General features: G+C 36.0%; 2 long non-coding RNA genes across 4 annotated transcripts; one reads left to right on the forward strand and one right to left on the reverse strand.

The window, feature by feature from the left end:
• Positions 1-1,723: 1,723 nt before the first annotated feature.
• LOC132107739 (uncharacterized) lies at positions 1,724-8,987 on the forward strand. 3 transcript variants are annotated; one of them, XR_009424349.1, is made up of 5 exons: positions 1,731-1,805; positions 2,776-3,101; positions 7,009-7,916; positions 7,998-8,103; positions 8,775-8,987. It is a non-coding gene; the product is annotated as an uncharacterized LOC132107739 (long non-coding RNA). The 3 variants fall into 3 exon arrangements; XR_009424348.1 differs by lacking the exon at positions 8,775-8,987 and having other exon boundaries at positions 1,724-1,805; positions 2,953-3,101; positions 7,998-8,698; XR_009424347.1 differs by lacking the exon at positions 8,775-8,987 and having other exon boundaries at positions 7,998-8,698.
• On the reverse strand, positions 5,050-7,012 carry LOC132107743 (uncharacterized). Its single transcript, XR_009424353.1, has 3 exons — positions 6,882-7,012; positions 6,637-6,840; positions 5,050-5,703 (listed from the first exon to the last, which is right to left on the reverse strand). It is a non-coding gene; the product is annotated as an uncharacterized LOC132107743 (long non-coding RNA).
• Positions 8,988-15,372: the final 6,385 nt, after the last annotated feature.

The raw sequence follows: 15,372 nt of genomic DNA on the forward strand, positions 1-15,372 counted from the left end.
TTCTAGTCATAGCACTTTACATAAAAGGGGGGAATCTTTTCAACCTTCCAGAAAATAACATGTTCCTGTTTAGAAAGTATCCCGAGGGTCTGGAACCAGAATCTCTGGATTTTACGTTAAATTTGTGAAATATACTCAGTTTTAAGTAGCATTCTTGATGTTCAGTACATGGTTGTATATTTTGAATTGTTTTCTGCTTATGTGTTTGAAACAGTCTGACCTTTATCCCTTCTGTACTTCTGCACTCAACACATTTTTCTTTTTCCCCCAGCATTCAGCAATTTTCTGTAAAAAACTACTATATGCTTTTAATCTTAATATTACACAAAATTACTTATTTATTTTTTCTGTGGCACGAAAATATTTCTTGCAATAATGGTAGAGAGAATTTGGTCTTGCAGACTTCAAGGAAGTACCACAAGAATTGAAAACAATGCATGTGCTGTATTCCAAGTGTTGCAATACAATAGTTTTGTCTGTGGAACAGACTGAATTTAAGTTGTTATTAATTGAAAATGTAGTCTTCCACCTGTAAATTGCAAACCTGATGCTTCACTAAGATAACTATCATACAAGAACCCATGAAGTCCACAATAGCATTTTGCCATGATTGTTATGCTGCAAAACAATTAAGCCATATTTGAGTCAAGAATTTTAGTTAACAAGTCCCTTTAAAGAAGCCACTCCGCAATCACATTTGCAATGCACACCGTGTTGTTTCTTATAGTCAAATACGATTAAAAAAGCTCAGTTATTTAAAGATACAATACATTATATAGTCCTAACTTGTTCTCAAACAGACGTGTTACAAACATGGCAAATAAGTACTTTAATTTACACAATATATCACAATTTATTCATTATGCATTTTCATTGTGACATATGTATGCAAAAAAAAATGAGCAGTGTCTTAATCAAATTTAAATGATTTTGTAAACAATTTTTACCTTTTGGATACGACTTTCACCTTAGATTCTCTAGTTTACAGTGTGGACTTAGCAGTCCACCACAGAGCTGCCTCATTGCCTGTTACAACCTGAAAGTCTATTGAAGGAAAGTCCAAACATTTACTCAAGAAATTCCAGTATATTTGATTAATTTGATGCAAAAAGGTGTTACATGTCTTGCAAGTCAGAAATGACATAAGGCAGCCTTCATGTAATGAGTTATGTGTTTGTTTGTACAGTAATCCCCTGTGCTTGTTTTCCAGTGTCTATGATATTTATGTCCCTATTACTTTGGCTCTGAACATAAAGTAGCCAACAAAAAACATTTCATTAACAGATAATACCTTTTTAATATAATGAAGAAACTGAAATGTTACAAACAATTTATCAAAAAAACTTGACTAATTTGATGTTTAAAAAAAAGTTCTATGGTCTCTAATTAGAGCTTCTAACACTTTTTGTTGCTGTTGTTTATGTTTCACCTTTATGTGTATGTCTGTTGTATTATCTCTCCTGTGCAGTCTTATAGATTACAGATGCTGTTTTTACAGCAGTTGGGTTTCATACACCTGTACAGTGAGTGTGTTTCACTGAATTAATCAGATGCTCACATTCATCAGACTGCTGACAGAAGCATGAGATCATCTCAGTGATGTAATAATTCTCTCAGATATACCCAGCATGTTAATGCAAATAAGCTTCTAGTAAAGGTGTGTCATGAATATGCAGATGTATTTCCAGAAAGAGTGATTCATTATTTTTATTCTTTGCTGGTAGGGGTTTGAGTCTAATCCTGTTAAAGCGTCGAGCAGTCAGGTGTTCTGTAATGTGCTGAGACAAGAGAGATCAGGTGGTTGAGTGAGTGATTTACTTTTATTTGATAAACATTTGCATAATCTATAAATGTGATGAACAGCAGGTGCATTCATTACAAACAGTGAGTGCAGCCAAAATGAGTGATAATATGTGTGTGTATGTAAACTGATGTATGCTGTCCACCGTTAGCCTGTTACTGTGCTTTCATGTGCTGGCAGAGAGCAGATGTTGTACACATTCACACAATCAATTTACTTGAGAAGAAAAATGACAGAATATAAAAAGTCTTGTTTGTTTTTAGAGAGTTGTAATAAGGTTTCTGTTTAAAACTAGAAAAATACTATTTGCCTGTGGGGTTAGACAAACAATCCAGTTTTTCCTTAGTATTTAATTCATTTTCTGACCCCCATGGCTCATATTTTTTTCAGTAAACAATGTCACGTCATGCTGTTTCCTTCTCAAATAAATGTATCTTGTTTTATGCATGTTTGCATATTAATGCTAGGAAAACGAGACGAAAATACTGATTATTTTGTTGCAGTGTTCTTTCTATAGGCCTTGTGATATTTAAGTCAAAGTGAAAACACATTTGCAAATGTTACTAATAAAAATAAGTTGACAGTTCTGACTTGATTTTTAATGGAGTTGACAACGTCCGACTTGATCACAGCTCTATGTGAAATAGGATAGAATAAAATGCATTTAAAATTAAGAATAGAATAAAATCAATTGGAAAGGAGTAGCAAGTTAAATTACATTTTGATGACACATCATGCGGACAAACATGTCCAGAAATGTGAATTTCAGACATTGTGACAGACACGTTTATATATGAATAATTTGTTTTTAATAACAGACACACACACACACATTCACTGGTCTGCTCTGTTGCTGCCAGCATGGCCTGCTGCTTTTCAGTGGTCACATGCAAAATGTGTTGATTAGAGAAGTGCGGAGAATGCCAGATAGACCACTGTGACACACACTTCTCTGTGTTGTCTTTTCCTTACAGTTCAGCGCTGGGCTAGATTTATTCTCCATGGAGAGAGCTGTGATCATCTCACTATTTTGGGTTCTTGGCACATGTGTTTTTCAACTTTCAACCTTTTTCCAGCTTAAAATATAGTTACTTTATTCCTGGTTCTGAGTCATCTAATCTCTCTCCTCCTATATCTGAATCTGTTGACAGGAGTGGAAGTCCTGACTGAGTTAGCAGACTGACCTCTGACCCTTCAAGGAAACTTACATTTAAATCTAAGAACTTCCTGAGAAGAGGAAAACATCCAGTCTGTGATGAATGTCCTTTTTACCTTTTGTGTCACATATTACTCGATCCAGGTGAGGCCTCAGACGGCAAACCCATGGACTGTCTGATGCAGCACAAATATGACAAGAATTTCAAATCCATGAGTTCCAATATGATACGAGCTTTATGTATTTTCCAGAAGTCAAAGTGTAGTTTTTATTGGTCCGTCAGGAAACAAAGACATGTTTAAATGTACTAAAGTGCTTCAGTAAAATCTTCCCAGGAAGAACTTGTTGCTGGATTACGGTTTAAGCAAAGGTTTGTAACCATTGGAATTTTTAAAGAGTTTTATTTGAAGTAAATAAATTAATTCTTAAAAACCTCAGAATGCATTAAAGGCGCAATATGTAATTTTTCTGCTTTAAAAATAGCAGATATCACTATATCTATGTTATATATATTTTTTAGTTGTGTACTTACATTATCCCGAAAGTTTCCACAAACTTTCAAATCCAGAGAAAATTATACTTTAATTAGAAGACACGGCAGGTTTCTTTATTTCCGTTAAGTCGCCCGTCTATGGCGTCATATAAACTTTGACCCCTCTAGTTTATCTAACTTCCTGCGGAACCGCCAAATACAAAGGTGAATAGAAGCAAAGACGAGGCGAAGAAGAAAAAGTAGTAGCTAGTCTTGATCGAGACTATTATATTTTATATTTATATTGTTTATATTCGTATTTATACCTCAATCAATAACTTAGTTATGGATCATGATTATGCTTTGCCTGCACGTTCTGTGAAGTGCAAACGTACGGTTGAAATAAATGACCTGAGAAGGTTTTGGGACAAGAGAACAAACAAGACACGGGTAAATATTGGAGTTGCATTTCCAAGATAGAGAGAGCTTCGTGACAAGCTGAAATTACAGAGAGATGTTTGCATTCTAATAAACAGGTATGCATCCATTCAGCTAACTGTATCTATCCGTATATTTTGTGAAACGATGATGTCTTGTGTAAAACGCAGACGGACTAGCTCTCATGTAGAGTATAATGTAAATCTACATGTGTTCTATATCTAGCTGGATAAAGTAGCTTTTTTAACATATATTGTGTTTTATACATATATTACTACTAGCTAGATGGAATATTGATTTGATAGGGGTCTGATAATTCATATATCTCTCCGTTGGAAAAGACGTGATTGTCAAAATACTAGGCTGCTGCTGCTGTAGGTGACATAGAGGGAGACCGCTGACAGACCAGGCTCTTGTCTTCATGACAACAATATCTGTTGAACATAAATATAGCGCCTACTGATAAAGGACACCGTCAACAGTATTGAAGGCAAAATAGACGATGTTTGACAGGTGCAATATTTGAAAATCGATAATTATTATTTATTTTTTAAATTACATTTATATCTGAATTTATGTCAACCTATAGACTTCAAACATCAAAATGTCATGAATTAATATGTATTTGTGTACAAAATTACATATAAACATATTTTCCTATTATATTTTGCCTGGAAACGCGTCCAACACGCGTGCGTGTCGCGTGAAAAATAGGCGTCGGTTCTATTTCTAGCAAGCACGCGTTTTCCGCGTGCCTTGAGCCGCGCCTGAGACGCGCGGCTCACACAGGCAGTCTGCAAGCTCTAACCTATTAACATGGGAGCCGAATTAAAAACTGACACGCCACGCAGCTGAGACGCTTGCGCCACGCATCCAGTGTGTCGCCGGCCTCAGTTAAAATGAGTGAGGAATGTGGGGAGCGACAGGGCGCGTGTTCCAATGAACAACAACTCCCATGAGCCTACGCTCTTTCCCGACGTCATCAAAGTACGTCTTATGTTATTATTTTGATTGATGACCCCTGGTGGCCAAAAATTCCATACTGTGCGTTTAAGACACATAAGCTCTTAAAATACAATTGTATTAGACTTTAACCACATCAACTCTGGGGACCCACCGGTGGGTCCAATATTGCATATGCCTAATTCTCAAAAAATCAAAATAACAGCTGAAGTGGTTAAAAAATATCAAATTATGTGGTATTTATTGCAAAATAAAGTAGTTTTACATGCAAAATATTTTACAAAATACCATTTTTTAAAAGATAAACCCATAATCTTCCTATTTCAAAACAACCAACTTCTAAAAGTCACATATTAAAAGTAACCTGTGGTCAGAGACTTTATGTGGTGTTAAATGGCCTCTTGTCTAAATTGGTGGTTCTTATGCTGATGGTAGAAAGTCCGGCTACATGAGACTAGAAAAGCACAGGTGGGTCTGTTTATGAATACTGACCATTTATAAATTGCTTAGCCTTCTTAAATGTTTTAAAAAACAAGTCCACGTAACCAATATCTATGAAGACAAAGCACTGGTGTTCTTCCAAAGAGTGAGAGCGAGAGAAAGACATTTCATAGTGCTGTTCCTCATCAATTTCCTCTCTAATCCCTGCATAATTCCCTCAGAGTCATAAAATATCAGTCGAGACAGCCTTTCCTCCTCTTCTGGAGAAATTCCTGCCTGACTTTCGTGAGAGAGGGATTTGGGAAGATTAAGAGTAGTATGTAAATGACATGAGAGGGAAGGATTTAGGGAAGAAGGACCATCACATTCCAGAAGCAGACTGAGATGGGAGATGGGGAATAGTTCCCGGGAATTTCCCTTGGTATTCTTTTTCTGTTGAGAGAAAAGAGCTGTGATCAGCACCATATAGATTTGACATTTTGTGTAAGAGCAGTCAGGTTACAGGACGCCAGAGCGCTGGAGACCACAGCGGATCTCTGTGAGATGTATGACCGCAAGAGACAGGGAAGATGTGTTTTGCACCAAATACAACACAATTATGGACTATTATACAAACCAGCTGTTCAGAAACCCAGTTTGTTGCCTTTTTTGGTAAGACTGCTCAAAATGCTTCAATCGGTGTCAAAGTTTTTGATTAGAGTTTGAATATATTCACCAATGAAACACTGCAAATTGTGTGGATTTGATGGATGAATCTGACAAAAACAGTTTGGATGTCTTTCTAGGACCATTAGGGGTTATTATTGATGTGATTTTATTTTAATGACAGTTATACACATCATTCATAATTCCATCAAAAAATATAAATTAAATAAAAAAATGTATTTTTATATATATATATATATATATATATATATATATATATATATATATATATAATGTATATATATATGTATATATATATATATGTATATATATATGTGTGTGTATATATATATATATATATATTACTCCCAACGCTTATTGCTGTAATGCAAAAATACTCATTATTTTAATGCAAAAAAAGGTAACATTTAAATTTTAAACTGTTACATTGTGATTTAATTTAGTATTTAAGGTGGTTCCTGTAATATGTGTGGAATTAAATTAAAAATGTAAATAGTTTTAATGACAGTTCTGCCCATTATTCCTTCCAGTGTTCATTCCTGTAATGCAAAAAAGTAACATTTAAATTATAGTGCTTCCTGTAATATGGGTTTAAATGTGACATGTTTTCAGTGATATTCAATGTGAACTAATGTTTGGATTCTGTGTAGCTTATGTAAATATAAACATTAAGGCAAATAATCAACTAAATTCCTTCACCCTGCGATGTGAGCATAGCACATGTTGGGACCCTCTCTGGCTCTTTCTTCTCCTCATCTCTCTCTTTCTTTCTGTCCTCTCCTAATTTCTCTCTTTCTTCACGGTATAGAGTTTTAATCAGGCCCAGCTGTATGATATTGCACGGCCAATTAACGAAAACCATTTGGCTCAGTCTCAAATGAGACGACCACATTTACCCGTTTTCTCTCTTTCACACACACACACACACACACACACACACACACACACACACACACACACACACACAGATTTCATTTGTAACGTTATTTTTTATTGTGATTTTCTATATGTGATCATGTTTTACAAGATGCAGATAATTAACAAGCATAACTTACATGTTCTCCGTTACAGATGCAGTGAAGTGCAGAAACAAGCTCATGAAAAATCCACACGTCACCATCTCGCTCAACTCAAATTAAAAGTTCAACATCCCCGAAAAACAACTGCAACTGTCCCAGACACGTGAACACTGCATTCTGATGAAAGACTTCATTTAGGAGCCAAGACCTTTGCAGTTTCCTGTTGATAGTGGATCACAGCTGGAGGTCAAAGGTCATCTGTATGTGTGTGTATCTGTGTCACCCAACACTCTGACAAAGTGTCTTTCATTTTTCATTCTGTCCAACATCACTGATTAAACTATAAACAGACCTTTTTGCAGGACTGCTAAAGAGTGAGATCCTGAAACCAATTTTATCAACAATATTTTCATCCTTTTGATAATTTAATTATGTTTTTCCTTGTGAAAACTTACAAGACATTGTATCACAGCAACATAAATAAAAAGATAATATACATCATATTAAGCAACTTTTTTTTTAGTGGCTTAATATAAGAAAAATTCCACATATGTGCTGCCACAACATTAATTTCTAGGTGCAGTATTATGGATAATTTAGGTAAATGAAGTACAGTAAATGCTACACAACAGATCAAAATAGACAGTTTTATTGAAATCACTCATTCTACGTCAGCAGTTATTGTTTTAGCAGTTAGATTTATACTGTGTATGAAGTTTTTAAAAGGTATCGTCCAATTTATTTACTTGCCAAAGCTAATTTCACTTGCTGAATGTTCATTTTGGAGCATGTTTGAACTTCACATGTAGGTCTGTCCAGATTTGCTCCTTTGAAATCATGAAGTCTGATGCCAGCAAAATGACTTCAGAATGTTCTTATGAGCCCCATCCAAAAAAATCAGCTGGTTTGTTGTTTCACTTCAGTCGTCCTTTCAAGTTTTCCAATGATCCGATCACAGAGGTGAGTCTAGATCATAGTGCTTGATTGTTTTGTCATATCACGGCATACAGAATAACGCAGATGCTTTGTAACATCTTTCAGACTGATGGAGAAGTTGAGCGTGGATCTGAAGATGTGGGGGAGGTGAGAGAGGAGTATGTCGGGGATTTCTCACGTGACTTGGGTCTACTCGTGTTAATCAGGTTCAGTTAAACACAAGCACACTAGCGCCTGGATTGCATTGGACACGCAGATAATGTTAAGAATGAAACCAGTAGGGGTGAAGCAGAAGAAAAGAGCCAGATCAAAGACAGATTGAAAGTATGATAGATTCCTCCCCTGATGTTTGTCAGTAAAGAGACATGATGGACTTTAAAGAGAGAAGGAGAAGAAGGTGTTGGAGGACACGTTCTGCCTGTTTTTGTCTCGCAGACATACAGTGGAGCCCAAAAGCTTTAGCCCACTAGTGAAAATGCTTTCTTTTTTAAATTATATGGTTAATAGAATTTAAATACTCTAATGTCTGCTTAATATGCAGATACGACTGTAATAAAGCCAATTATGACATTTTCAAAACTTTGTTTTGGTTTCAAATGGCCTGACACAGCAAAATTGACCAATAGTGTGAGTTTGGGGTGGGGCTATCTGTTTAGCTGACCAGTGGAACATGGAGGAGTGGTTGGGAAACCTCCTCGATAACAATCATTATTTTGCAAATTTGTTTGGAGATGTTGGTGGTGCAGAATGTACGTAATTTTAATGGCAAATTATGTTTTCAGGATGCCAATTTAAAGGAAATTATGAATTGACTTTGAAATTATGATGGGACTTTACCATTTGTTTGTTATTTGAAATGTGCCTGCTTTGTTTTATTGACAGCTCTACTGGAGCTGACAAGATCCTGATGTTCGTTTTCTCATGTTCTCAAGTGCATCTTGAGCATCAATGGAAGCAAGAATACCTGGCCATCTGTCACTCCTTTACTTATACTTAATCTCTAAATTATAAATAGTGCATATTGTTTTTTTTACATTATAACTTATAATGTACTGTTTTAAGTGTAAAAGTATGATGTAAAAATATGAAAACATTTTATTTTCAGGTTTTCAGGACCCTGCTAACAAAGAAGTGACACCTTATGCATCAATGCACGTCATTTTCCTGTACATTTGCTTCTTTGCACGTACTGTAAAGCTGTACTCTTAAAGGTCTGGTGTGGTTCAGTGTGGTTTTTGATGTTTACTCAGAGAGCTGAGCTGTTTCTGTGTCACCACGTCCATCCGTGCGCTAGATCACAAACACCAAAACCACATGATCTCACTCATCTTTACGACCCACTAACAACCCCACTGATTCAGCTGCAAACACACTGGAAACTATTAAGACTTCACCGCAACGTAACACTTTATATGTGAAAACAGATTAATAACAGACAATGTTTCTCCAGCAAGCAGGATAAAAGATTGAGGAGTTTGGTTTCCTGATGCTAAAAGCAGCTTTCTTTAGGAGAGTGGATGGCCTCTGGGGACTGATGTCTGAAGTGTGTGGAATTAGACGTTCTTAATAAACATCCATGCTACGTAGTAAACATTGCCAAGTGATTAGAACGCTACGAACCCATTTGAAATCATCTGAAGCTAATTGAGTCTCAGAGGGGAATGTGACTCCTTGTTTTAAAGGAAACTATAAAGTATCGACTGCTGTCTCCTTCAGGGTTGACAGGATTCTGTTTTCCTCAACATGAAATCATCTGGAAAAGTTCCAGATCATCTATATCTCTATCTATCATTCCATATCTATCTATCTATCTTTCATTTTTATATTTCGTTCTATGTATCGTTCTTTTGTTCTGTGGATATATTGTTTGATCTTGTTAGCTTGAGATGTTTGTTTGTCCATCCCATCAATCTTTTTTGTTTTCCTCCCACTTCCCTTCTGCTTCATGAAATTAAAATATATAAAGCTGAATTGGATATAAACACTGCACACACTCGCACGACTGAAAGCACTGATTAGACGGACAATAGAAAGAGAAGACAGACTGGAACATTCAGTGTTCTTTTGGCAGCACCTGCCTGTTTAATTCAACAATCCCTAAACTATAACACATATATACACACATCTGTCTTTCTTCCTCTGGCATTGCTCAGTGATTAAAACTGTGATTTCTGTTAGCAAGGATTTAAACAACGGATGCACATTTGCTGATTGGTGCGTTTTGATCGTGTAAATGTTAAACCTTTATATTTGTGTTGTGCTAAATTGTTAAACATATGTGTGCTGTACGTTCAATGCTGTAAAGCAGGTTGTCTTAAATGTGTGCATGCCCATGATCTCAGCAATAATATGTCAAACAACATGCATTATTCTGCTCAATAAAACACATCGGAAGATAAATATCAATGACAGACGCTCCTCTGAGGGGCTTTTAAGATTGTGGATGTGTTTTCTGTCACATTTCTCTGAGTTATAGAGCACTACCAATGAGATACGGAGGCACTTTAAATGACCTACACACACACACACTTCTTTTCAAGGCTTTTCTGGAAACACTGGCAGTGAAAGAGCTGCCTCTTCAATGTCTAACCATACCATTTTTTTCAGGGTGAGGTATTTGAAGTCAAAGATGACAGCATGACAGCTTTTCTTAGGTGACTGACATTTTCATTCCTATTCTTTTGTTTGTGTTGGCTCATAAAAATGTTCAAAGTAGATCAGTGTGTATAGGTCGGTTTTCCACAGAGAATCAACACTGCCTTAACACTCAGGACCCCACCATTCCCATATTAAATTCATCTTTATAATTACCAAAGTGCATGGAAGTAACATGGTAAATTAATTCTGTCAGACTGGTCTGGTTGAGCGCAATCTCATGGGAACCCAAACGTGCAATTAAATCTTCAACCTTTGAGTTATGAGCTGAGAAGGCGAGCAAAACGAACTAGTTTAAAATAATTAAGACCTAGTACTCATAACTGGAATTGAAAATGCAATGAGATTTGCTTTTGTGACATATTTTAAAGCATGTGTTGCATATAACAGTACAAAGAGCATATTGTGTGAGAAGTGTGTTTGTGTCATTCCCCGTACATGTGCAGTGTGCGTATTAAATTAATGTGTAAAGAATGTGTTTTTTATAGTGTGTGATGCATGCTTTGAGTGTCTGTGTGCGTTCTGCAAGCAGAAGTGTGTTTACCAAGTCAAGTATTCTCATCATGTGGGATTTATTATTGTCAGAGTGTTAAAGTATTTTCACAGTTTGTAAATATTATTTCCATGAGATAATGTTGTACATTCAGTCAAACACAGCTTAAACCCTGGACTTTCACTAGGGGCCAAGCATTGAAGGTGAAACTGTATGTTTGCAACATGACCTTCTTCATCTCCACCATGCCTTTGGGGAACTTGAGCAGTTTAGGAATTGTGCCACTTACTAGTAAATGTTTCCAGTGAAACGGTAACAAATATAAAATGTCTTTCTTTGCTATGATTTTAATTATTAAAATAAAATTAGTATATGCCCACAAGACCATTTCTATAATAATATATCACAATACATTACTGGATAATAAAATAAAGAACCAGACAGGATAATCAGTTCTTTGGGTAAAGTGTGTAATTAATGTGCAACTAGTGGCACAGAATGGGATTCGAACAAACATAAATGCATGATTTAAAACATATAGCAGTCTGATTTATTTGATCTAAAATATTAATTCATCCACCCAAAGAAGTCCTGAAAAGGGGAAAAAATTACATAAAGGAAGAATTTCACCGCTACCTCTGGATCCTTTCAGACAGATTTAGTGCAGTTTGGGAAGTCGTAGATCCTGCACCTTTCACTGCAGAATTATACACACAGAATGACCTTAAGAGATTTTCAGGACATTGGTTTTGTGTCTTATGTGTCTGCGTTGATAACTGAACTCAACCACCTCCCAGTTTTAACACACGCTTTTCAAAAACACACACTTATATCCATAGATTTCTTCCAAAACACTGAATAATGAGTGAGATACAAATGTACTGACTGACTGACTGACTGTTTGTTTGAGTGTTTGTGGGTCTGGAGCGGCTCGGTTAGTGATTGTGTTATTGTATTGCGATATGTGTGTGGATTTGTTCTGCCCTGGGGGGTTCTGTGTCGTTTTGGCTCAGATCTGTTTCACCCATCTGGTTTTGGAGCACAAAACTGAGAGGATCAGACCTAGCCAGAAATATTTCACTCACTCACTCACACTGAGTCACACACACAGTGAAGAAACATGAGCAAAGCACTACAATCAGAACCTAAATTAATTAACAAACAATTTCTGTTATATGTTATTTTTATTATTCACAATTAAATTATCTTAGTTTTTCTGACACCAAACAAATGGAACTTACAAGCACTTTTTAAGCAATTCTGAGTGTTTTAGTGTATTATAATTGTTCTGGCTGGTTTCTAGGAGGTTGATAACTGGTTTAAAGTCACTGTTGTATTCTGGTCTGTACATATGTAAGCATTTTAAAATTCTACTTTTAAAAACAACCCTTTAAAATAATAGCACACCTCTTTTTAACAAGACATTATTTGTGTTCAGTTCTTTGCAGTGCATATGACATGAGTTGTGTTATGCTGCAATGATGAACACTTTAGGTAGAGTTTTATAATGAACATCTAAACTTTATTCATCTAAACAAATTCTACAGATGTCATTAAGACACAAAAGCAAGTAGATGCATAAGGAGATCAGAGGAAAAATATGCAGAGACTCGTGTGTGTGTGTGTGTGTGTGTGTGTGTGTGTGTGTTTCCCTGCAGGAGGTGAGCTGGTACGACCAGCAGCTCAGTGTGTTGTTGAGGAACAGGTGGAGATGGAAGACACCACAGAGACTGTCATGGGGGTGTTTGGGCTAAACCATGCCATACCTGTGAGAACAGCACGAGTTGAGTCCATTTAACACTCTGCTGTCCAGACTCAGTCATGCAGTCAAACAAAAAGCTTCGACATGCTCATTTTCATGAAGAGAAGAACAAAAACAGAACTACACCTATATTTAATGAAGAAAATGTGAATAGTGTTTGCTTAAGCAAAACTCACTGCTATAATGTTGCAGTGATCTGAGAGGTTGCTAGGGTGTTTTTGGTCATTGATAGGTAGTTTCAAGGGTGTTCAGAAGGTTGATGTGGTGTCAGGAGGTTATTATCTTGCTACACTCTCAGAAAAAAAGATACAAAAGCTGTAACTGCAGTACCTTTCAAAAGGCACACCTTTATACCTAAACAGTCATAAAAGGTACAAAAGTGTACCGTTTAAAAAGGTACCGCCCCAGTGACAGCTTTCGTACCTTTTTTATCTGAGAGTGTGTAGATGTTCTTTAGGGATGTAACGATTTACTCAACTTGTGAATATGCAATATGATTCACGATGGCTACTGATTTCATGATACAATTTTTTTTTTTATTATCAAAATGAGAATTAAGATGAATTATAACTGAAAAGGCATCCTTTTATCATTTCTCAGACAAAATGCTGCACATTTCTCTGGTAAATTGAAAAGTCTACATCAAATAAAAAAAAATATCTTCATATAAACAAAACATATCTGAAGGGAACAAAAACAGCAGATGGGCTGAATGAAAACGCACATTTACTCTGACAGCAGGTGGCGCTTGTGGAACAGCAGCAATACAGCATTTCCTTGGTTACTGCTGTAAACAAAGCAGTGCTGCACTTTACAAATTCTACTGTTTTAATATGCAGAGGCAAGATGAAAAGAAAATAGCATCTTGACTCTTCTGAAGACTATCAATTCCCCTCAGACAGAGAAACATTCATATAAACCAACGCCCTGAACTGTATCACGATTCGCTAAACATCTCATCCGTCTTGAATCATCAGTTTTTTTTCTTTTCTTGATTTTCAAACCCACTAGAGGTTCATGGTTACATTTTTAGTTAATAGAATGTTCTAAATTATTGCTAGGGTGTTTTTGGTGGTTGCTAGTGTGTTGTTGTTTTTAACATTCGTGTCCATAGTAGGCCTACAAATGGAAAAAGGACAAGTTACATCTTAAATGTTAGAACTGAAAGTCTTTTTGTGTTTTGTAATGAGAACAACATGTTTAAACCCACGCACACACTTTTGTTTACTCATCGGTCTGGTCTAAAATGTAAAGTCACTCTGTTAGCGTGTTGAGGGACGATTTGAGAGAGAAACACACCGCTTGGGCTCGAACTGATGAACTGCGTCTGGCGTGTGGAAGTCAGGATTTCTGAAACACTTCATGATCACTCAGCACCAGCATTCACTCGTCATTCTTTACCTTTGCTTTCCACTCTAACACACGGAAAAACTCTCGGTGCGTTAATGTCCAATAGCTTTCTGCACCCTTTGAGTGTGTGTGTGGAGACATATTCTAGTTGTAAGATCTGTTTTGGAGGGAGGAAACATCAGGTTGAAGAAAATGTTATGACAGAGCAGTGAGTGAAGCATCGCAGATGTGACCACACACACATTCACAGCGCTGAGAAAACCTTTTATGAAGACACACTCATGTTTATGTGTGTCTGAAGCCAATCGTTTATTAATCTTACAGTAGACATGATGAAGACCTTGATGGTGTTGCTCTAAACGGTTGAACGTTTCATTTGGACCCCAATTAAAATAATTGCAGTGATTTAGTTTGCTATTCTGGTTCTCCTTTTTACATTATATCTCTTGCTGAGAGATTATCGGTTTTAATTATCAATTAAGGGCAAAAACCTACATAGATATTATCAACAGCTAGGCTAAATTATCCTAAGAATTATATGGTTGGTTGATTAAAGAGGGGTTTTCATGCATTTCATTTGTACTTTTAGATTTGGACCACACTAAACTTAAATATTTGGTTTGTCTTGGTTTTAACCACAAGTTTTCAGTAACATTTAGTCCAAAATTATCCACACTGAATGTGAAGGCAACATAATCATGGCTATTCAGATCACATTTAATATTTACTATAGTATACAGTAAGTATGATTTTGGAACAATAAGTCATCATATTCATTATACATACTGCTTTTTGTATACTATCAGTGCTGGGTAGATTGTGTACAAATTACAGTCCATTACTGATTCCAAATGACACAAAAATTGGTCAAAAATTGGTCATCAAGTTAGTGATGTCATCTTTTATATTACACATTTTAGGTAATATATTCAGACTATATTTTAGTTTAGTAGGTAATATAATCAAACTACTTTTTAAATATGCATATTTGGTAGACATTCTCTGGAGATTTCCAAATGAATTTATAGGGGAAAAAACAAGCCATGTTTTGCATAATTGCTAAAGTAGAAATACACAAAAGAATGTTTTGAGTGTGTTGTCTTGGAGCTGCTAATAATTTTGTATCATGCTTAATTTGCTAAGTTAATTTTATTTCTCTCGAAGCACACAAACCCCATCTGAAACACACACCCTAACTCTCTTTAATTAAGATCGATTTC

Source organism: Carassius carassius, chromosome 28 (assembly GCF_963082965.1).
Source record: "Carassius carassius chromosome 28, fCarCar2.1, whole genome shotgun sequence".
NCBI classification, from domain to species: Eukaryota; Metazoa; Chordata; class Actinopteri; order Cypriniformes; family Cyprinidae; genus Carassius; species Carassius carassius.